Here is a 24,787-nt window from a genome sequence, read left to right as displayed (position 1 = left end):
TCATTACTACCACCTTTTTGTGGACACTTTTTGACTCAACAATTGCTATTATGGGTTCACAAAGATTAAAGAATGTCGAAGAGGCATTCATATGTAAGTGGCGTTCAAATAGAGGGTTTACGGTGTATTAAACAAATGAAAAATCAGTGGGTACGGCCTATACACTCTGTATACCTGTGACAGAAAAACAGCCTTTAAAGCTCGGGTGGAGCCTATACATGTTGTCAGCTTAAAGACAATATTTTCCATAATTAAACAAGTATTGAAAACAGAATCTTTATAGTTATCTTCAGCTGTTAATACCATAAATTGTGTTTTCTAACCTTTAAGCTGGCCAGCAAGATACTCAATGAGGCTGAACGGAACAACTCAACAGAACAAGAAACATTAGCTGTTATGGAATTGTTCGACTGTTAGACTGTTAAAAATTAAAGTTTTGATATAAATATTTAATTACAAAAGTAATTGGTTCGATGTTTCCGACGTCAGTAGGTTTGATCAGAAGGATCAGCCAATGTACCCATCTCCAAAAATGTTGCAGTTGTTAGTCATGTTCATATCGGTTCAACCAAACTGAAAAACTAAACCGAAGCTTATCATTCAATAGAACACATACATGCAATTTTTGATCACAAAACTCCATATATTATACCACAACTAGATAAGTAAATAATAACTCAATATACAACAGATGCAATTACACATCAAAAAAGACAATCCCTATACAATGTATACATAACCAAATAAGAGTATACAAGTGAGTCCAAGTATATTTGAACGTGTACAGTTGTATGTCCTATAATGAAATGGCTTCTATCATGCATGAGTCGTCATATGACTTGTTAAATTGGAGTGTTCAGCAAACCGACTACTGCATATCTTACACTGGAATGGCTTCTCTCCAGTACGAATCCTCATGTGTCTTGTTAGATTACTACAATGATTAAATCTACAACTGCAAATATAACTGACTATAACGATAGTCAGTTATATTTCAGATTTATTATTATATATATTATATTTCAGATAATCTATATATACAAATATATAGACTATAACGATGAGTAAATCCACTACTGCAAATATTGCACTGGAATGGTTTGCCTCCAGTGTGTGTTCTCATGTGCGTTGCTAGATGACTGCGGCGAGCATATTTGACACTGAATGTGCGTTGAATAGATATGAAAAGATTGTTTAAGAGTTTTTGTTGCAAACATGAATAATATATTATATGTAACAATTCAAACACACAATATAAGGTCAAGGACCAACCATCAGATGTAAAGCATTCATAATGAAAGGGTTTTTAGTCTTTCAATTTTTTTTATTTCATTCTAAATATGAAGTCATATTTTTATTTTATATCTGTATTTACCAATGTTCATAAAAACTCATCACACTCACTGATATGTTTGCTACAGTTTGCAGCCAATGGAAGAGGAGCTACGAGCGTCGATTAATTTTAAAATCAGATTACCGCAATGATGTTATCAAATAATATGCTACCAATATTCAAACTTATATGTTATATAATAATCCAACAAATGATAGAAATAATTATTCATGAACAAATGCCATCAACTAACCGTACTTATATCACACGCACAAACCAAAATTAGTGTTTTTATACTAAAACAGTTCCATCGTTTGCTCGCATAGCTGCGTTCTGATTGTTGCTCTTGATGGGACAAACATTTTCTGATGGCCCAGTACCTTCCAAAATATCCTCTGACTTTAACCCTTCTTTTGCACTGCTGAACTAGTCGATATTTTCGGCCAAACAAGATTTGGCAGAGTGAAACTTTTACGCATTGCATTTAGCGCAAATGCAAAGCGTAAAAGTTTTGCTCGCTAAACGTAACCATTGGCCTAAAACCAGTCATTCATCTACCATCATAAAGGTCAAACAGAGGTGATGTTCAAATAGAGGTGGTGTTCAATTAAAGGTTCTACGGTAATCAGCTGTTTAATCAGAAATGTACCTACTTGGAATCAGCTGGTACATATTGTTAATAAAGCAAACCGAACAGGTTTGTAAGCCTGTACTAAATGAATTCTAATATAATGAATAGAAAAAGCTTCTAAAGTGAGTTTAAACATATGAAAAAAAATCTCATAAAGCGTTTCATCCAAATTTAGTTTGACTGCAGTAAAAAGCTAACTTGAAGGACAAGTGCTATCATGTGACAAACTGATAGAGAAAATTTTTACATTTCTATGAATACCAATAGGTAACTGTGCGCTTGACCCATGATCTGGTCATCTATGCTCTGGTCATGCGTTTTTGAAGACCAGGAGCCAAACGTGTCCGACAGACAAACTCAGCTTATAAAAATCGTTAGAAGCCTGTCGCTATATTTTTTTCCAAGATTTTCCAAAACGCTTCATAAAATGACACAATAAACTATAGTCAGGTTTAGTATTTTAGTTTTACTAATAAACCAGTTTGTGAGACAATAAAGGAAGGTAATTATTATATTTACTCAGCTAAGAGGCACTGGACATCTGAGCTAATCAACAGCAGTTGGTACTATTATCTAATAATTCTTTAACTGACCAGTTGGGTAGAGATTATCAGCACAACCATCAGATCCTGGTTTTGTTATCATTTCAGCAACTCCTACAATAAACATGATAGGCCATCTAGAGAACATAACAATGATAATTGTCTGGTATATTTACTAAGTTGACATGAATTCTCCCAAACAATCGCTTTGCTCTCGTGTTTGTTCGTAGGATTACCTTCATCACTGTCATTGTTGATTGATGAATCACCAGGTTGTACTTCAACCTCAGCATCTACAATAGAAAATATCTAAAAATTACTAACTACAAGCAGAGTTATAGTTCAACTAGATATGAGGATCAGCTTAGAAAATGTTTGCTCTAAACCGACAGGTAAAAGCATGATGATAAAATAATATGTAGTTATGATACTCTATGGCTATAGTGGAACTAGTTTTAGCAGAATTGGGAATACAATACTTGTTTCTACAAAAAACAACATATATGGTTGTAACAATAATAATAGCTGTTAAGTTTATATAGACATGGACTAAAGAGGAATTAGAATTAGAAGAAGTGACAAAAGTAAACATGACTACCAAGAACATGAATAAACAAGAAATGGGTGCAGAGAACAGTATGTACATAGTATAGTATGTACATAGTACAGATGGTCATAGATGGCATGACTAAAAAAAAAAATGTGTATGGAAGATACAAAACAACCATAAGTGATAGTTAATCTTTATCATATATATACCATAAAACCTCTATTTGAATGCCATAGCGATGTATTTTTCAACCCTTCCCTAATACTGGCATTTTGTTAAAGGTGGCACTTAAAGATGTGGTTGCGTCAACAGGTTTGATTTAATAAAATTAAGACCAACAAAAGGCTAAAACATCAGCTACAGTTTGATGTCATTTTTGTCTTTGTAGACTAAACCTGTCCAGAGATATATGCGATTGAACGAGGCCTTATTTTAAAAATCTCAGATTCCCGCGGGTGCTTCATTTGTGACGTAACGAGTGATACATGTGAAAAGAGCCCATGAGCAACAAATATAAGATCTCTTCTTTAGCCAATCAACAAGACAAAAATTTTTAGATAGGTCATATCAAATGTTATCGCTAGTAAAACGAGTTGTCTATGATGTACCTGTAATGAAACTCCAAACCCCGAACTTCAAAGGGGTTTGTGTATGCATGTGCGTGCATGCGAATGCATGTATGTCCATGTAGGTGCAGGTACGTGCATGTACAGAAATGTACGCGCATGTACATGTATATTATTGCATGCGCCCAAATGTACGTGCACGCACATGTATGTACAAGTATGTACTTGTATGTACACATATGAGTATGTACGTGTGTATGAGTATTTTAGAGTATGTGCATGCATGTATGTGTATGTATGTACGTGTATGTACAAAAATGCAAGTGTTGGTATGAGTATGTACATGTTTGTACAGGTATGTACAATTATGTACATGCATGAATGCGCTTGTACAAGCATGCAGGTGTGTGCATGAATGTGCTTGCATGTCCGTGTATGTACTTGCATATACATGTTTGTACCGGAATGTAAGTGTATGTACATGCATGTTTGTTGTGGATGTATGTTTGTGTATGTACATTTTGAACATATATGTGTATGCTTGTATCGGTATGTACATGTATGTATGTGTAAATATATGTCAGTTTGTGTATTTTTGTGTATGTACAAGTATCATAGTGTTTGAAAAGATATATATATATATATGTATGTAAAAACATGTACATGTATGAAAATGTTTTTACATGTGTGCATACATGTGTGCTTGTGTTTGCATGTATATGCATGCATGTATGTCTGTGCACTTGCATGCTTGTTCGTGCATGTTCAAGTGTGTACATGTATGTATGTGTAAGTACAAGTATGTACATGTATGTGTGAGTGTGTTTGTATATGTATGTGTATGTACGAGTATGTACGTGTATGGACGAGTATATACGTGTATGTATGGGTATGTATGGGTGTGTACGTGCATGTATGTGCTTGTACAAGTTTGTACGTGTATGTATGTGTATTTATATGTATGTATGTATGCATATGCATATTTATGTACAGGGATTTGCGTGCATGTATGTGTATGTCTGTGTATGTACGTGTAAGTATGTATGTGTATGTATGTGAATGTATTTGTATGTACATGTATGTACGTAAATGCGTTTTATAAACACTCACTACGTGCTCACTAGCTAGAAGCAGTAAGAAGATTTCTCCCCAAGACACCCTTCTTTGTATCTATTTAGATTTTCTTTAGGTTCTTAAAATGCTTAAAAAACCAACCATTTCTGGAAACCAGTGTGAGAGGCTTTGCCTTCTAAAGCTTCTCTGTTTTTTATCCAAGGTTCCTGCATCATATGCATTGTATATACTGTTGCCCATGCAACAGTATAAGTAGTATGTAGAGAGCAGATCTACACACGTTTGCACTTAAAGTGAGATTTTAGGTACATTTTAGCCCGAGAACCTCGGAGAATGGTGTTGTCTGATAGAAAGTTTTGGGGGGTAAGTGTGTGAGTGTTGGGAGCTAAGGTTATGAAGTTTGAGAGGAATTGTGGGAAGGATGCGGTGCTGGTCGAGAGGAATTGTGGGAAGGATGACGTGAAGAGGGCGATGGTTTCGGGTTTCGATGCGATGGGTTTGGGGTTCGGGTGTCGACGAGTTGAGCGATCGATCGTCAAATGGTTGGGGTTGGGTTGGCGGCCGGTGGGGTGAACGGTGTTATGTCGTTTCGGTTGAATGAACGCTGATGTTGGATGAGTTCGGGCGTGTCTATTCGTGGAATCGGTTAAGTCTCCCTTCGTTATAAAACTCTTTAAAGATGAGTAATAAGAAAGGGGAAAGTCGAATGATTTATTCATTATGAAAAATTTCGTTCAACTAGAAGGAATATAAAAATATATAAAATTATGGAAACTATTCATAAGGATAATTCTAAAGTTTACAAATCTTGTGAAGAAGAAAACGATAATACAGATGGATTAGTTGAAGAGGCTGTATTATTACATAAACATTTTGATAACATCACTAAATCTACATCAAAACCGCTTCAACAAAGTTTGCTTCAATTTTTTGGAGGGGTTTTAATATTACTTGCAATAACTGTAGCTTCATCTTTGATTGAATATTTTTTTATTCGGATTACAGGAGAAAAGATGAATGCTACTGTGAACTATGTAGAAGTATTTTTTCAAAATCTTATGAATAATGAAAGTGTGATTTTTGAAACATCTCCTCATCATTATAATTAGTTGAAATGAAAACTTCAATGTTAGTAATTATCAAAACATGGAGAAAGACGGACTACAATCAATTGATGTGAGGTTACATTCTCCTTTCACATCTATGATAACAGGACCACAGGATCAGGAAAAACTCAACTCGTTAAACGGTTGATTGAACAATCTCAATTAATATCTACCCCTTCTCCAATCGAAATTATATATTGCTATGGAATATGGCAGGAAGCTTTTGAGGATATGAAAGGAGTGGAATTTCATGAAGGATTGAAAGATCCGAGTACTTTTCCCAAAGATGGAGAAAATAGATGGATGATCATTGATGATCTAATGGAGGAATTATCATCAAATATCAAGATGGCTAACAATTTGTATACTCGAGAAAGTCACCATCTAAATATTAGTATTTTTACTATTACACAAAACTTATTCTTTGGTAAACTTAGAACAATTTCGTTGAATAGTCACTATTTTTTATAGGAAAAAACCCCAGGGATTCTACATCAATCACATTTTTAGGAAAACAAGTTTTTCCTGGACAAGTTAAATATTTTCAGGAATCCTACCGAGATACAACATCTTCACCATATTCCTTCATGAGACTGGACCTCCGACAAGAAACCGATGATACAATGAGAATTATGGGAAATTTCCCTCCTGTTGACTCCACGCCTATGATTATTTATAAGCCTAATTAAGCAAACGATTTTGATTGGTATTCCATAATTAAATAAAACAAGTATATATTCCAAGTTCTCTTTAAATAATCACCATACTACTTCTGTATCTTCCTCTGAGTGATTACTATAACATCACTAAAATTATCACATAGATATGGCTGAAACAAAAAGAATTCAACAAAATTTACTAACTTTATTATCTCTAGTTGGAGATTCTATTTCTTCTCAACAATCAATTATTAAAAATGCTAAAACGGATTTAATTTTAGCAATTATTGATTGTGTGAAATTACTCATTAAAAGAAAAGAACGACTAACTGATGCTCAGTATAAAGCTTTGAGTCGACAAAGTACGAACATCGCTCGACTGATTAGTCCTAGAACATCGAATTTGGAAAAGAAACAACTTTTGCAAAAAGGAGGGTTTTTATCAGCTTTACTAGGTCCGATCGCGGATGCTATACTTCCAGGATTAGTTGAACCATTGCTCGGAGGATTGTTTAAACCACGAAAAAGAAGATAATTAAGTTATCATGGATAATTCTCCACTTTCTAAGAGAATGAAAAAAAACAGAGTAATTCTGCAAATACTGAACAGTCTTACAGATGAACTTGCAAGTTCTGCTTTACCTCATATGAAAGAAGAAGTAATTAGAACATTACTTGAAATTGTTAAAAATATTATATATGGGAATGTACCTTTAACGAAAAATCAATACCATTCTCTGAGTCAACATAAAAAGGAGTTGATGAATATTATCGATGAAAACAAACCGCTTAAATATAAACGAAAGATTTTGCAAAACGGAAGAGGATTATTGAAACGGATTATAAAGCCATCCCTTAACTTGTATTAATCATTCAGCAGGAAGATGAGCTTTCCTAAGTACACAAAAAAAAATTTTTTGGTTTCTGAAGACGAGTACAAAAGGAACCAATTTAAAAGTCAACAGGATTCAAAAATTATCAATGATGGCTATAGTTCGTCACTTCGTTTTAATCCATTAGAAAATCCAAGAGTAAGTAAGGTTAAGGAGACCAGAGATAGGATGCGTCAAATTAATAACGATAACACTATTTCAGACTATAACAAAGTTAATTTGTATGCAGCTGAACTTCAAAAATTTTTAGATGAAATGAATTCAATTCGGAGTTATCCAATTCAACAGTCTCCGACTATTCGAAAACCGATTTCAATGATGTCACAAACACCTTCAGCTCCACAAAATTCAAAAGAAACTCTAAAGAAAGATACACCTGAATTACCCGAAGATAATTCGTCTCAAGACTCTACAGTTTTAAAAGATTCGCCAAAAAAAGAAGACACATTATTACAACCGAAGTTAAACGAAGAAGAACCATCGTCAAATTCTTCTAGATCTTATTCCATTTCTTCAATAGTTGAAGACTTCGGTTCAAAACAAGATCAAACTAAAGCGAAAAAACTTCTGGAAAAATTGGAAAAGTCTGGAAATTATGATTCTTTAACCGGGAAAATAACAGGATCTACAGGAGAGATTAAACCTGAGAACTTACGAAATCTTCTTGAAAGAAAGATTCGTGTTAAAGATAGTTCAATTGTATCTTCTCCCTTTTCTCCAAGTTCATTTGAGAAACAATATAACCTATTTGAAAAAATTATCAAGGAGTCGAACTCGAATTTATCAAATAAATCAAAATCCAATTCGAATAGATCGTCTTTTCGAAAACCTTATGTAGGAACAAGAGGAAAATGGACGACTTACTAAATGAATTCTATTATACCCCGGATCTACCATCTTCATTAGGTGGAGCACAAAAACTGATTGAAGCACTTCGGAGAAAAGAAAGCGAACAAGAAGTTAGAGATTGGTTAAGTGGTTAAGATTCTTATACGTTACACAAACAAATAAAAACGAAATTTAGAAGAAGACCTACAATTGTTGCAGGAGTTGGTGAACAATTACAGGCTGATTTAATGGATGTTAGATCTCATCGAGCTGAAAATGATGGAATTACATTTTTACTTACAATGATTGATGTTTTTTCAAGAAAAGCATGGGTAGAGCCTCTTGTTAACAAATCAGGTATATTGGTAGCAAAAGCCTTAAAAAAAGTATTGGATGGAACTAATTATAGAGTGTTTCAAACAGACAAAGGAAAAGAGTTTAATAATCGAGATGTCAAAAAAGTTTTGAAAGAAAATAAAGTAAAATGGTTTACATCTGAGAATGAGACAATTAAAGCTTCCATCATAGAACGATTCAACAAAACATTACGGATGAAGATGTATAGATTCATGACATATTCGGATGAACGTAGATATATTGATGTTTTACCACAAATGGTAAAAGCATATAACAATACTATTCACACAACATTAGGAATAAAACCGAATGATGTAAATTATGAAAATCAAGAAAGAATCTGGAATAGGATTTATGAAAATGGAGAATATAGTTCTGACAGTACTCCCAAATTCAATATTGATGATTACGTTCGTATTAGTAAAGCTAGAACAGCTTTCGAAAGAGGTTTCACAGTAAATTGGACGGTTGAAGTTTTTCAAATTGTAGAAGTACTTGATTTTGAAAGACCGATTGTCTATAAATTACGTGATTTGGCAAACGAACCGGTTGATGGAACTTTTTATGAAGATGAACTACAGAAAGTAAAAAAACCCGCATTTTTTCGAATCGAGAAAATTCTCAAATCTCGGAAACGAGGAAGAACAAAGGAAATACTCGTTAAATGGATGGGATATCCTGATTCATTCAATAGCTGAGTCAATGAAAGAGATTTTGTTAAATAAAAGAGGATGATAAGGAATTGAACTTCATTGAAAGAATTGAAAATGTCGGAGTTCGTAACTCTTCCTTCTGATGCTAGTTTTAGTGACTTTCCTAAAAATACTAATTCAAACTTTACAGTTAGACTAGCCAGATATGTAGATTTTACAGAAGGACAATGGGAAGTTGCTCTAAAAGATATATCGTTTTCAAATAATTGGCCAAATGTAGTAGAAGGGATAATAAGCATCACAAAAGCGGAACTTAATGGGAGATTTCGTCGTTTCGACATAAAAATTGGAAATGGAAGATACGAAGATATAGATGAAGTAATTCAACGAGCTCGTGATGTTCTAAAATCTTTCAATTTCCATCCAACTATAGAATTCGAATACGACAAAATATCCAACAAATCTATGTTGTATGTAAGAGATTCGAGTGTTCAGGTTTCGTTTTCACAAGATTTCGCAAATATCTTAGGATTAGATCCGAAGATAACTTATAATGTGGGAAAACACGGAAACATCACATCTCCGGATATCAACTATGGATTTACATCATTATACGTATATTCATCAATTGTAAGTAACAGACTCGTTGGAGATGCAAATGTACGATTGTTACGAGTTGTCCCAGTAAGTGGAAAGAAGTTCTCTCGAGTTTATACAGAATTCAGTCAAGCGCATTACGTTGAAGTAGATAAAATTTCTACTGATGTGATAGAGACCCTTATAACAAGTGATGGAGAAAAAGTACCATTTGATGGAGGGAAGGTTATACTAACGGTTCATTTCAGAAAGAAACAATGAATTCCATATTAATTTCATATACTCCAGAAGACTCAAAAAACTTTTACATTCAATATTACACGTCTAATCAAACAGGAAATGGCGGATTGACACCATATAAAGGAAAAAGAGTGATGGGAAATGGACGACTATCAGGAATATTTAAAAAATTAGCAAAAGCTGTTGCGCCTCTAGCAAAAAAAACGGCTATCTCATTAGGGAAAAAAGGGTTAGATGCTGCATCCAATTATCTTAATTAATAACATGGTAGAGAGACCAAAAGAAGAAGAAGAAACAGATGAAGTAGTAATTCCAAGAGTTAGAAAACCTGGGAAAAGAAAATTAAATAACCGTAGCAAACCTGCAAAGCGACGGAGAAAAGCCACTCCAAATATTTTTTAAAATTTGAAATGTTTTATATATTATTGTCTCAATATTTTTTAGTTCATTTCATTGACATACATCAATAGTGAAAGATGAGTTCTGGAGAGATTGGTTCAACAGGTTTAAAAATATCGGGTTCTCCTTTTACGATAAACGAAAGTTTGGGTATATTTGATGTTCCGGGCAAACATAGTTCGGCGGAGCACGGACATTATAGTGAATTAGGTCCGTCACGACTCAGTGAATATGGACCAATTGAAATTGAAATACCTGGAGATGTAGATCACTATATCGATTTAAGTAATTAATATTTGCAAATCGAAGGAAAAGTAGTCAAGGACGATGGTTCCAATTTAGACAATGCTGTTGCTAACGTAAATGTTGTACCAGGGGATGCGTTTTTTCATTCGCTAATCAAAACAGCAACATTCAAAATTAATGGATCCGTTGTTGAACATTCAAGTGATTATCCTATGAGATCGTTCATAGAAACCCTTCTCAATAATAGCAGAGAAGCAAAACAATACCAATTAAAAGCAGAAGGATGGTTTCAAGATGATAATCTTGCAAAAGATGGTGCGGATTTCGATAATACTGCGACTACAGCAAGAAAGAATCTTATTAGAGGATCAAACACATTTGAGTTTTTTGGACGACTCCATCTTAGCATTTTTCAACAGGAAAGATATCTCATTCCAGGATTGAATTGTAAATTAGAACTAGACCGAAGTAAACCAAGTTATTGTTTGATGGCAGCATGAGCTGCTCCTGGAGGAGGGGGAAAAGTAAAGTTGACGAAATGTGTACTTCATCTTCAAAAATTAAAAATCAACCAAACAATTCAGCTTTTACATAACGAAAAACTACTTAATGGTGTTAATGCAAAGTATCCTCTTTCTCGGGTGTACACCAGATCTTATAATGTGAATACTGGATTAACCCATACTCAAATTAAAATTGCTGATAACACTAAATTTAATACTTGTTTCACTTTCATCACACGATGGAGAAAATGGATCATACAATCGTAATCCTTTCAAATTTGGTCATTACGATGTGAGTCATGTAGAACTACAAATTGATGGACTACCTTTTGGAAAACGATATACTCCAAATTTTGAAATTAGAATGTATACTCGACCATATGTACAACTTCTAAATGCAATGGGAAAAGATCTTTCTTCTGAAGGAAGTGGAATTGGACTGACTGAATATGAAACTGGACTTGCAATATACGCTTTCGATTTGACAGGAGATCTCTCATCCGAAGGTTTTCATTTAATGAGACATGTTTCACTAACAATCGATATCGGTTTTCGGGCTGCAACACCAGAAAATGTCTATCTTAATACATTAATACAAAAAGATGGAATGATGGAAATAGCTTCTGAATTTAGCGTTCGACTCAGTGGTGGAAGCATATTCTAAGGATGAATACAGCAAATATTTTCGATGTTCTTTCCCAAGATCACATGACTAATAATCATTTTTTTGCTGTCTGTGCAAGAAATGAATTTAAAGAACAATTTTTATCGAATGAAGGAATATATATTTTTAACACACACTATTCTTATCAACCAGGAGAACACTGGATAGGAGTTATTCAAACAAAATCCGAAATTAATTATTTCGATTCAACAGGACGGGATCCTTCAACATATCCAGATGTCGCTCAAATCTTAAAACTTTCTGGAATAAAGTTAATTAAATGGAATGATGTTCTACTCCAAGGATTTCTTTCAACAACATGTGGAGATTACTGTCTTCTCTTTGCAATATTTTGGAGCAGAGGATGTTCAATAGAAGATTTTCTAACAGTTATGCTAAAAATTTCTGAAACAGATACACGAGATCATGTAGTTCGAAAAACTATACTAGATAGATATGATTGAAATGGAAAAATTAGTAAAAGTCTCAATAACGAAGAAAATAAAGGTGTTGACAATGTACATATTCAAGGAACTTCCCAAATTGTTAAATTACTAGAAGAACTGACATAAATTTTTTTCTATATTTTACAATTGAATATACATATATACTTTATATCGAAATAAACTTGGTAACAAATACAACCGAATATTATTTACTTTTTTGATATAAGTTTTATATATTGATATACTCACGCTGAGTTGGAGCTATCCTCAAAATAATCCACATATTAATCCATGTATGCCCCTTTACTAGTTCATCATCTTCATCTATTTACTGGTCGAGAGACTGTTATGGAATGGTTAAGCCAAACCAAACAGGAGAATTCCATAGGTAAACCTAGGAAAACAATCAGGTCAAATGCCAAGGCGCTTGTCCACACAACAGCCCAAACACAGCGACACTCAACGAACTTAATCGCGAGTAGCCGGCTAACAGAATTCTAGCTGAAGCATACAAACCTTATGGTATCAACGCTCGATCGACCAAAATTCTCAAGTCTGTATATAAGTAGGCATCAAGAGATGGTTAAGGAGGCAGAATATTCCATCAGATCATGCAACGCTTATATAATGAATTGAAGAATGATGGGTGTGTCCAAAGGAATTAATGAGGTGAAAATAGTAAACAGATTTTCGCGCAATTGAATTTCGTGAAAGTTGACTATATAATATATAATGTGAAATTTCGCGAAATCCAATTTCGCGAAATTCAATTTCGCGAAAGTTGACTATATAATATATATGATGTGAAATTTCGCGAAATCCAATTTCGCGAAATTCATTTTCACGAAATTCAATTTCGCGAAAGTTGACTATATAACATATATGATGTAAAATTTCGCTAAATCCAATTTCGCGAAATTCACTTTCGCGAAATTCAATTTCGCGAAAGTTGACTATATAATATATATGTGTAATTTCGCGAAATTCATTGTCGCGAAATTGTAAGCATAGAGGAATGTTTTGTAATCTATTTATAAATTTTCATTAAACTCACTCAAGCGTTTTACAGACGTTCAACTATATAAAGCAATCGAGAACGAATCATTATTATCATAACACTCTTCATAAGCTAACAGAATTCTGAGAAGGGTAAAATGTCAGAATGGAAATGTACGGATAGTTGTCTTCAAATTTGGACTACGCCATGGGAATATTGTACACACGGAATACTTTCCTGTACATGTGGACATGTATATGATGGATTAGCACAATGTGTACATTGGTAAGTACATTTTGAAATTTTAAATTCTAAAGTTTTATATGAATATATAATTATTCATTTTATATACAATGTTATATCTCGTTTTGTCAGTTTCTGCTTACCGAAAAGGAGTTATCTCCTCATTGCTGGGAAATTCGACCTTTGCATTATCTAAGTCGGAACTGCGTAGGAAATTGCATTATGGTTTGGATCCGCCATCTTGTAGTCCACGTTGACATTTCGTTATAGCGTATTAGGCGCGATTAGTACGACCAATAATATTGCGTAGCTGGCCTACGTCACATTGGTAAAGCGTGAGTTATTTCTCTTAATAGGGGCAGCACTGATAACCTCCCCCCGTCACAGTCCTTGCACTCGTGGGTCTTCAGATGCAACATCTAACCGGGAGATTCGAACTATCTTTCTTTTTCCCTTTTTGGGATGGACTCTCGACCGGTGAAGGCCACTTCCACGAGACGGTGTTCGTCCTATATCTTTACCATCGAAATCCGTGCCTGGTCACGGCAGGCTGAGTACATCCAGGAAGGAGTGACCAGTCTGCAGTGGGCGATCACTGATACAACGGTAAATTACTGTTATAACATATTTTCATAATTAATTAGTCGTATTTCTATTAAATCAAGCGTCCACAATGTAATAGCTATAAGGTTCACACCGTAATATTATTAAGCTCTGCTTAATAATATTATGTAATAATAATAACAGCCAACGGCTATCTTTCTCTCGCATGCTCAGCGAGCTGTTGAATATTGTGATATGAAAAGAATTTAAACACCGTACAATTTCAGTTATGGGTAACTGATTTATACCGAATTCTATCATATCAACATCATCTTTTCTCAATTTTCAATGGTTTTTCAAAAAATTAAACAGGTATCAAGAAGATGGTAAGGAAACTGATGAAAAAAACAACTCGAAAGAAACAAACTCTCAAAATAATGAAACGGAGTTGCAATTGGATTTACCATTGGATTATCCTATAGATGGATTACCTTCCTGTACATGTGGACAAAACGTATACGATGGCTTAGCTTAATGTATATTTTGGTAAGTAGATTTTGAGAATTTTAAAACCAAAGATATATAGTTATCCATTTATTTCATCTTTTCTCAATCCTCAATGTTTTATATATTTAAACAGTGATGATGCAAAACAAAAAGAAGTTGATGAGAAAAGCGAGTCAAGCAACACATACTTCTATCTCGATAAGAAAGAATTACAATATTCTGAAGTGACAAGCTCTTCAACTCCACAGAAAACTGGCAATTAGTATTTATAAGAAAGAATTTTTTTTTGAATGAATATATATGCAAATCAATAGAACCTTTAGAAATAAAATCTTCACCTCCAAAGATGGAGAATTTATATTTTATTGTATATTTTAAGATACTATTATTAAAATAAAATCAATACAATATTCACATATCATTTTCATTGTGGAATAAAAATTTAGGAAAGCATGAAAATTAGATTACAACTTTAGCAGCAGCATGTGATTATGATAAAAAATTTCGACATCCTGTAATTTGTCTACAGAAAAACTTTCATTTCCATACTCTCTTTCTTTATTACTTGGATTATATAATCTTAAGGCTCTTGGTATGAATAAGATATCAGTTATATTTTCCTTAAGATTTTCAGATGATGTCTGAGTTGTCATTCTGCTCACTGGAATAGTGGTAACGTCCGTAGTTGCAATGTTGGTAGGAATTGTGGAAATGTGTGTAGTTCTGATGGTGGATCTTTCTACAGAAAAACTTTCATTTCCATATTCTCTTTCTTCATTATTCGGATTATATAATCTTGAGGCTATTGGTACAAATGGGATATTAGTTATATTTTCCTTAAGATTTTCAGATGATGGAAGAGTTGTGATTCCACTTGCTAGAATGATGGTTGCGAGTGTAGTTGTGGTGGTAGTAGGAATTGTACTAGCGAGTGTAGTTGTGGTGGTGGTAGGAATTCTGGATGTGTGTGTAGTTCTGATGGTGGATCGAGTAGTGGAAGTATTAATTGGTGCTGTAAATCTACCATTATTTTCTTCGAATTGTGGATGATGACAAACAAACTTAATAGGCGATGCTCTCCTTCCACAAAACCTTGAATGAGCTGAGTTGCCTACACAATATCTCGCTAACCGTGAAGATGGATTAGCCCATTGAACAAGTCGTTCAGTAATTCCCAACCTTTGAATAATTTCATAACTAGCTATACCATAAGTACAATCCGAGGGGTTATGTTCTAACTGAATTATATTTCGTAAAAATTCACCGTTAACCGAAAAAAAACCAAAACTAATAAATAGTATTGGAGAAATTTGAATTATATCATCTAGTTTTCTATAAAGACTCTTCATGTCTTCTCAAAAGAAATTTTTCATAATGAATAAATCATTCGACTTTCCCCTTTCTTATTACTCATCTTTAAAGAGTTTTATAACGAAGGGAGACTTAACCGATTCCACGAATAGACACGCCCGAACTCGTCCAACATCAGCGTTCATTCAACCGAAACGACATAACACCGTTCACCCCACCGGTCGCCAACCCAACCACAACCATTCAACGATCGATCGCTCAACTCGTCGACACCCGAACCCCAAACCCATCGCATCGAAACCCGAAACCATCGCCCTCTTCACGTCATCCTTCCCACAATTCCTCTCGACCAGCACCGCATCCTTCCCACAATTCCTCTCAAACTTTATAACCTTAGCTCCCAACACTCACACACCTACCCCCCCCCAAACTTTCCATCAGACAACACCATTCTCCGAGGTTCTCGGGCTAAAATGTACCTAAAATCTCACTTTAAGTGCAAACGTGTGTAGATCTGCTCTCTACATACTACTAGTATATACGAGTACGTAAGTGTATGTATGTTTATGTAGGAGTGTGTATGTACCAATATAGACATGAATGTACATGCATTTTCATGTATCTATGTGTATGTACATATTTTTATTTGAAATGTACATGCAAGTTCGTGTATGTAAGTTACAGTTGCCTGACTACAGTTGCTTTCCATTGCGACTATTAGAGTAATTGTATAGCGATGACAGTAAGTATGTCCTCTCCTACGATGAAGGGCTTAGTACTTTATACTTTTATATAAAGCTTTAGCTTATTTACGGGTATGAGTCATAACCTGCTGCCCAAAGTTTATAGCTTCAGGTCTAACAACAAATTGTAAAACCTCTTCTTGAATGCAATGGCGCTCAATTTTAACCCTCCCTATAGTGGCGGACAAATAGAGGTGGCGGACAAATAGAGGTGGCGTTCAAATGGAGGCTGGCATTGCATTTTTAAATAGTTGTTTTTTTTTAAAGACTTGTCAGTTTTCTGAAATCATTTTAACCCTTTCGCGGGTGAAGTGAATGTCTCTATATTTTGCACTCTCCTTTGAGCGAAGCTACGCTAATCCTTTTTGATGCAATAAATCTGCTAACTCGTCAAAGATCTGATAAATCTGCATTGCGAAGCCAAGATATATTTCTATCAATTGATATATATTGCTTGCAACAAACATGTGATGATATTATAGCCTAGGGCCATGTGTCGTGTTTAGCAATTTGTGAGCGTTTTAAATTTAAGTTTTAAAAGGCATTTTCATTCTATAGCTATGTTTATCGATGTCGCTTAATGCAATCATTGACATGTTTGTTACAGTTTGCAGCTAACCTATAGCTTTTTATATACAGTAGAAGAGGTGTTATGGGCGTTGATCAGTTGTAAGCCGCGTTAAGATAATCGCAAGCATTCTATCAAATAATACGCTATTCATCTGAAACTTTTATGTTGTATAGTGGTAATATATCAAATGCGCAGGTTTATATTCAACAACAAGCTACATAAACAAACCATACCTATAATACTACTATAATACATGCAAAAGTAAAAGTTAACAGTTTTGAAACAAAAGTATTTGCATCGTTTGCTCGGTCAGTTGCATTCTGTCTGTTGCTTTCGATGGTACGAACAACTTCTGGCTATCGTGGCTTCTATCTGGTTTCTGTGGCTTCAACACTTTCCACATTGTTTTTTGACATCAAATCTTCTTTTGCACTGCAGGATTAGTCGATATTAGTGTCCAAACAATCTTTCGAACAAAAGCGAAGCTTTTACGCATTGCATTTCGCACAAATGGTAAACTTTTAGCTGCATTGCTAACCACAACTTTTAGCCTAAAAGTAGTGGTTCATATACCATTGTAAATGTAAACTGTTTTTCACATGAATGTACGTCAAAGTATCAAGTTCACATCAGAAAATTACTATTAGCCTGATACAGTTGTTAATGATGTCTACGGCATTGATTTCAAAATTTTGACTAAAAAAATGAACACGTTCAAAGTTGGAAAACGAACTTCGATGTCAACATAAACAGTGAAAGAATTAATTTCATTGAGGTAACAGAGCCAGTATTGCCACCCTTTTGTGGATACTTTTTGACTGATCAATTGCTATTATGGGTTCGCTAAGATCAAAGGATGTCGAAGAGGCGTTCATATGTAAGTGGCGTTCAAATAGAGGTTTTACGGTGTATTGAACGAATGGAGAAAACAGTGGGTTCAGACTATACACTGTATACTTGTATTAGAAAAACAGCTTGGGTGTAGCCTATACATGTTGTCAGATTATAGACAATATTTGACATAATTAAACAAGTATTGAAAATAGAATCTTTATAGTTATCTTCAGTTGTTAATACCATAAAAAATTTTATTTTAACTTTCAATGAGGCTGAAATTCAACTACAAAATGTAATAACAAATGCAACAAGAAGCCTTAACTGTTATGTGAATTTTTGCACAGCAGATATGGAATTATGTAAGAAAATTTATGCTCTATGAAAATTAAAGCTTTGCTTCAAATATTTAAATGCTAAAGTAATTTATTCCATGTTTCTGACGTCAGTAGGTTTGGTCAGTATAGGTTTGGTCAGAAGGATCAGGTATGGTACCCATCTCTAAAAAGTTGCAGTTGTTAGTCATGTTCATATTGGTTCAACCAAACTGAAAAACTGAACCAAGGTTTGTCATTCCATAGAACACACACGCAATTTTTTATCACAAAACTACATATATTTTATTACTAGAAATTCCACTGTCATACAGCCCCCGACCAAAGTAATAATGGAAAAAAGAAAGGGTACTGTTGGTTGTCGAAAAAGTAGTTATCAGCAGGAATTGACAGAGTATAATGTAAATGAGACTTGTTTGAGATGATATAAAATAAATTTGAGGGAGCACGACTCTAAAAAGGCGCAACAGAAATAACAGAAATAAATATTAATAAAATAAATAATTAACTATCTCAAACTTATGTTTTACAATAATAAAATAAATATTAATTCAAGCTGTAGACCTAAACTACTGTACGTAATTTAAATAACAACAGCAATAATGATATATGTTTATTTTATCTCTTATTGTATTGAAATGCAATATTAAAAGTAAATGGCAAGCTGCCGTGTAATATACAATTTGAAAGTTGTTTGTTGGTTAAAATAAATATTAATTCAAGCTGTAGACCTAAATTGCTGTAAGTAATTAAACTAACAACAGCAATAATCAAATATGTTTATGATATATCTGAAATGCAATGTTGAAAGTCAAAAAATATATTGTAATATACAGTTTGAAAGTTGGTTGTTGTTATATTGCTGGGGGAGCAATAAAGCACTCACCGTGAACTCCTGATCACAAGAGGCCGTCAGCTTGGTCTCCAGTCACTATATAGCGATGGGGGTCACGTGTCTCCTAGACGTCTAAGCCGTAGCCTAATAGCCGTCTAAGCCGTAGCTTCCAGTAGCTATAACTTCTAGTAGTCTATTTAGCCTGTGGTTCTTTATTCCTGAACGTGTTACAATATGAATATATAACATGCCCTTTTTTTTCAAGACTACACCGCTTAATCTAAAATCCAAATACGAACTCTAATTCCAATATACTCAAACTTGCCCAAGTGCAACCACTGTTAGCAGAACACATAATCTCTCAAGAGGAGCGTTAAATTCAATGAAGCAGGGTTATCAAGCCAAGCAGGTTAGATAATCACAAAAGCTTCAAATCATAGTTACCGTTTCGAAGATGAGTTAAATATCTCTCTACTCACCCAATATTCTGTTTACTTACTCGTCTTTCTTCAGTCATCAGTTATCGCAAATTTAACAGTTTTAATCGCACCCCAATCCATCTCAATCTACCTCATTTCCATTTAGCAAATCGCCTTCCTCCATACTGGCAGTATCCCCATACCAATCGGCCTTCTCATGTTCCTCCTCCATTGCCTCCAGGTTATCTGAAACTTTTGGCTCAGAACCAGCAAGCTGGTCGTCATTGCCACTCTGAACTTTTGGCTCAGAACCAGCAAGCTGGTCGTCATTACCACTCTGAACTTTTGGCTCAGAACCAGCAAGCTGGTCGTCGTTGCCACTATGAACTTTTGGCTCAGAACCAGCAAGCTGGTCGTCATTGCCACTCTTTTCGGAACTTTCAGGTTGGACCTCCTCTTTGGGTTCCTCAACCTTACTCTCCTCACAACTAGCATCTCTGCTAGGGACTACTCTCACAACGGAGGTTTCAGGTTGGATCTCCTCTTTGGATTCCTCAACCTTACTCTCCTTACTAGTAGTCGTTACGGAACTCGCGCTCCTTGCACCCCTCCTCTGAGCCCTCTTTTGCTTTACAGCAGCCAAGTGCAACAGAGCCTCTCTATACTCCTTCTCACTCTCAATCTCCTCCTCCAACTCTCTCTCGTCCTTCTCTATAGCAGACAATGCGCGCTTGTACTGCTCCTCTACTTGTCTCCTCCTATGCAAGAGCATAGCTTTCCTCTGCTCGATGGCAGCCTCGGTCGAAACAGACTCCGACTCCATCTCTTCTACAAAACTATCCATCTTAGCAACAAAGGGTAAACTTGAACTAGGCTTCTTCAACTTAGAATCCGGTCCCCTATTGTTACTCTCCTCTACCCTACGCTTAATACCCGCTGCAATATCTCTATAGGAAGACCCACCAAGAGTACATCCTTCAAGTCAATGGTCTAACTTCCCACAAAATCTACACGTCTTCTTGCAATCTACCGCAAAATGTCCTTGACCTTTACAATTATAACAAATAAATCCAGGACACTGAGCAGCATAATGGTCTCTAAAGCTTTTGCAGACAACACACTTAATGTTACCTGGCTTACCGTACACTTCTTTCTTACCTTCGCTCTGGTTCTTACCCGACTCACTCCCCTTCTGCTTACTAAACACCGTGTTACCTTCTGAATCCCTCGTCACCTTCACACCTCCACCCCTGTTTCTACCTGCACCGCCGCTCTCGGCACCACCACCTCCCGGCGAATCGCCAGCACTCTTCATAAGTGATAGAGAAGTAAGATTGGTCTGATATCAATCTGAAACTATAAACAAGGTCATTTATAATATTCCATACCATATTTCTTAGGTGGTTTACTAACTCGACCTGAGCTAGTGACAACAGGTTCTCTACTAAGAGGCACAAATTTACTTCAAGAATTTCTTCTAGGCAAATCATTACTATTTCCTGGAACGAGTCTATTCTCAACAACAGAGGTTTCCTCCTCGTGTTCACTGATGTCAGGAGTTTCCTCCACGTGCTCAGCCACACCAGGAGTTTCCGCCCCTTGTTCAAGGATCTCTAAATCAAGGATCATGTTCTCCTGACTTTCAGATAAACCGTTGGCATTTTTTTACTATTTCAGAGTTGCCCTCTTTTGAGGAGTAGCTATCCAAGGAAAGACAATTTTCCTCAGAAGAGTCAGACGATGTGTTCTCGTCATCAGAATTCAACAAAAACAAATGTTTTCTATTTCTGCGTATTTCACTCATGCCTACATTGACCCAGTAACTTTCAGGGGATTTATCCTTTCTCAAAACTATACCTCTTAAACCTACATCTGTAGGAGCTTTTACATAAACCATTTGGCCAGGTTTTAACTCGTCTAACTTTGAAACTCTATACTTTTTATCCCACCGTTTCTTAATTTTCTTTTTACGTCTAATTTCATTTTCTTCAAATAGTTCATAGTCTACATCACTTTCATAAGGGAAGCCCAAGTTTGATCTAATAGCTCGACCAAAAATCAGATCACTTGGCGTATATCCTGAAGCCAAAGGTGTAGTCCTATACGCAGACAAAGCCACATCTTTATCTCGGCTTTCCTCCCATAATCCTTTTACAATTTTTACGGCGCTTTCTGCTAAACCATTAGAACAAGGATACCGGGGGCTACTAGTAGTTAGAATAAAGCCCATTTTCTCTCCAAAGTTTCTAAATTCTTTACTAGCATAACAAGTTCCATTATCAGACCTGATAACGTTGGGTATACCAAATCGAGAAAACAGATACTTGAGCACTCGAATTATCTCTCTTGCAGTTTGAGATTCTATATGCAGACATTCTATCCACTTCGAATAATAGTCTATAGCTATCAGATAATATTCGTTATCAAACACAAGTATATCTGAACCTATCACCTTCCATGGTTTAGAAGGCATTTCTGCTTCATACATGGGCTGGTGTTTAACTTGACCATGCATAATGCAAACATTACATCTACTTATATAATCTGCAATCTCCTTACTATAACCAGGCCACCAAAAATGACGCTGAGCTCGTTTGCGACATTTCGTTATGCCTTGATGACCTTCATGACAAATTTCCAAATACTGCAGTCTTAATGACTTGAGAATATACAGCCTAGAGTCATATAACAATATATTATTATAAATACTTAATCTCTCTCTAGATCCATATAAACCTATCAGTTCTTTACTAGAACCATCCATTTCAGATGGCCAACCAGAATATAAATACTCTATACACCTGAGAGCATCTGAATCTTTACTAACCTCTTTTCTTAGTTTCTCTTCTTTAACGTCCTCATATGCAGAAGAGGAAACTATCGAGTTAACATCAGCTTCTACCTTATTACAAACAGCTTTACTTACCTCATCACAAACAGCACCACTGTTCGGACGGCTAAGCAAATCAGCAATGAACATATCTTTCCAAGGAGTGTGGAAAATATCATAATCATATCTCATTAGTCTTAACTTAAAACGTTGTACTCTTACAGGTAGTTTAGACAAATCCTTTTCACCTAAAATCGCAATTAAAGGCTTATGGTCCGTCTCTATTTCAAATTTTCTACCAACTAAATAGTAATCAAACTTCTCACATGCCCATGTCATAGCTAAAGCTTCCTTTTCGACCATGGCATATCTACCTTCAATTTCAGTCATTTTTCTAGAAGCGTATTCTACAGGTTGCCACACACCTTCCTCGTTATACTGCAGCAAAACTGCACCTAGTGCATTTTTACTAGCATCAGCAGAAACTCTATGTTTAGCATTTATCTCAAAAGTACATAATACTGGACTATTATAAATTTCTTTCTTGACAGTTTCAAAAGCTTCTTGTTGGTCAGGACCCCAATACCATTCCGATTTACTACCCGTTACTCCATAAATCGCAGTACATAAACCAGCTAACCTTTTATTAAACTTCATCAAATAATTAACCATTCCGGTAAATCTCCTGGCCTCCTTTTTGCTCCTCGGAGGCTTCATTTCAACTATAGCTTTTATCTTACCTGGGTCTGGTTTAATACCAGCACTGCTAACCAAATGTCCTAAAAACTTCACCTCGGTACATCCAAATTCACATTTTTCTTTCCTCAAAGTCATCCCAGACTTCTCAATTCTATTTAAAACTTTATGTAAACGTTGCCAATGTTCGGTTACAGTTTTACCGTAAACTAAAATGTCGTCCATCAAACACACAATTCCGTCTAAGCCTTTCAATATTGTTTCCATTTTCCTCTGAAAAAATTCAGGGGCTGAAGATATCCCAAAAGGCATTCTCTTAAAGCAAAATCTACCCCATGGGGTTACAAAAGTTGTCAATTCTTTGCATTTCTTATCAAGTCTAACTTGCCAAAATCCAGAGTTAGCATCAAGTTTGGAAAACATAACTCCTTTTGCCAGTTTACTCAACATGTCTGATATCCTAGGTAAAGGATATACTTCCCTTCTAACACATTTATTCAAATTGGTCAAATCTACACACATTCTAATCTTACCACCTTGTTTTGGAGCGATGGTAAGACCAGAACACCAATCAGTTGCTTTTTCTATAGGTTCTATAACCTTACTTTCCAACATTTTATCAATTTCTTTTTTAGCTTTTTCACGCAAGCCTGCTGCAATAGGCCTAGGCGCGTACAATCTAACGGGTTCAGCATTCCTATTTATGTCAATACTAAAAATACCAGGCATTGTTCCTAGTCCCTCGAATGTCTTAGGAAATTCCTTCAAAGGGTCAAATTCATTAGCACACAAAGCATTAATAACTGCTAACAAATTCAACTTCTTAATCTCGGGCATACCTAAAAGATTTATTCTAGAACCTTCAAGTATGTAAACAGAAGTATCAATAGCTCTGTAAGTACTTTTAATAGCTACATCAGCTACTCCTAAAACATTCAATCTATTTCCATCAGCTCGATTCAAAATTTGCTCGGGTTCTTTTAAATTCAAACCAAGCTTTCTACTAGCTTTCTCAGTCATAGTGGACACATCAGCTCCTGTGTCAAAAGTAAATTCCATATCCTTACCATTTACAGATAAATTTCTGACAAATTTCTCGTCTAGTCAGCTGCTATTACTAGACTCAGAAAACCTTACTCTGGGAGTAGGACTTCTTCTACTTTCACTACTTTCGTACCTATCACTCCTTTGACTCCTACGTACCTTGCAGTCCTTAATTGTGTGCCCTTTGGTAGCACAAAAAAAGCATCTTACCTCTGGACAAAATCTGATTTCATGTCCCCTCACCCCACAACCATAGCATTTATCTGCCCCTGGAGATGGATACCGTCTAGAATTTTTGCTAGATCTATCATCATATCTCCTCGGGGAATACCTGTCTCTACTTCTCCTACGCCATTCAAGTGGTCTCTCTCTAACAGAATCCCTAGATGAACTACTATAGTCTCTAGAGCTTCTAACTTTACTATAGTCTTTATCGTATTTACTTGACTTCCTATCCTTACCATACCCTCTAGATTTATATTTGTCTCTAGAAGATACTCTATTCATTTCTTTCTCATTATCTGAATCAGAGTCAAATTTAAACTGACTATCTTTGTCCTCTGATTTGTTTTCTACTGCGTCTACTTCCAAT

The 24,787-nt window shown here is 35.3% G+C and overlaps 1 long non-coding RNA gene across 1 annotated transcript in view; it reads right to left on the bottom strand.

The window, feature by feature from the left end:
• Nucleotides 1-764: 764 nt before the first annotated feature.
• The window catches only part of LOC137393498 (uncharacterized), a 54,999-nt gene continuing 30,976 nt past the window's right edge, over nucleotides 765-24,787 (bottom strand). The window contains exon 4 of the long non-coding RNA XR_010978300.1: nucleotides 765-934. This is a non-coding gene — a long non-coding RNA (uncharacterized lncRNA). The remainder of the gene's footprint in view (nucleotides 935-24,787) is intronic.

The sequence above is a fragment of the Watersipora subatra genome, chromosome 4 (genome assembly GCF_963576615.1).
Source record: "Watersipora subatra chromosome 4, tzWatSuba1.1, whole genome shotgun sequence".
NCBI lineage: Eukaryota > Metazoa > Bryozoa > Gymnolaemata > Cheilostomatida > Watersiporidae > Watersipora > Watersipora subatra.
The sequence above is the reverse complement of the archived record's forward strand: the minus strand, read 5'-3'. Positions and strand labels throughout refer to the sequence as shown.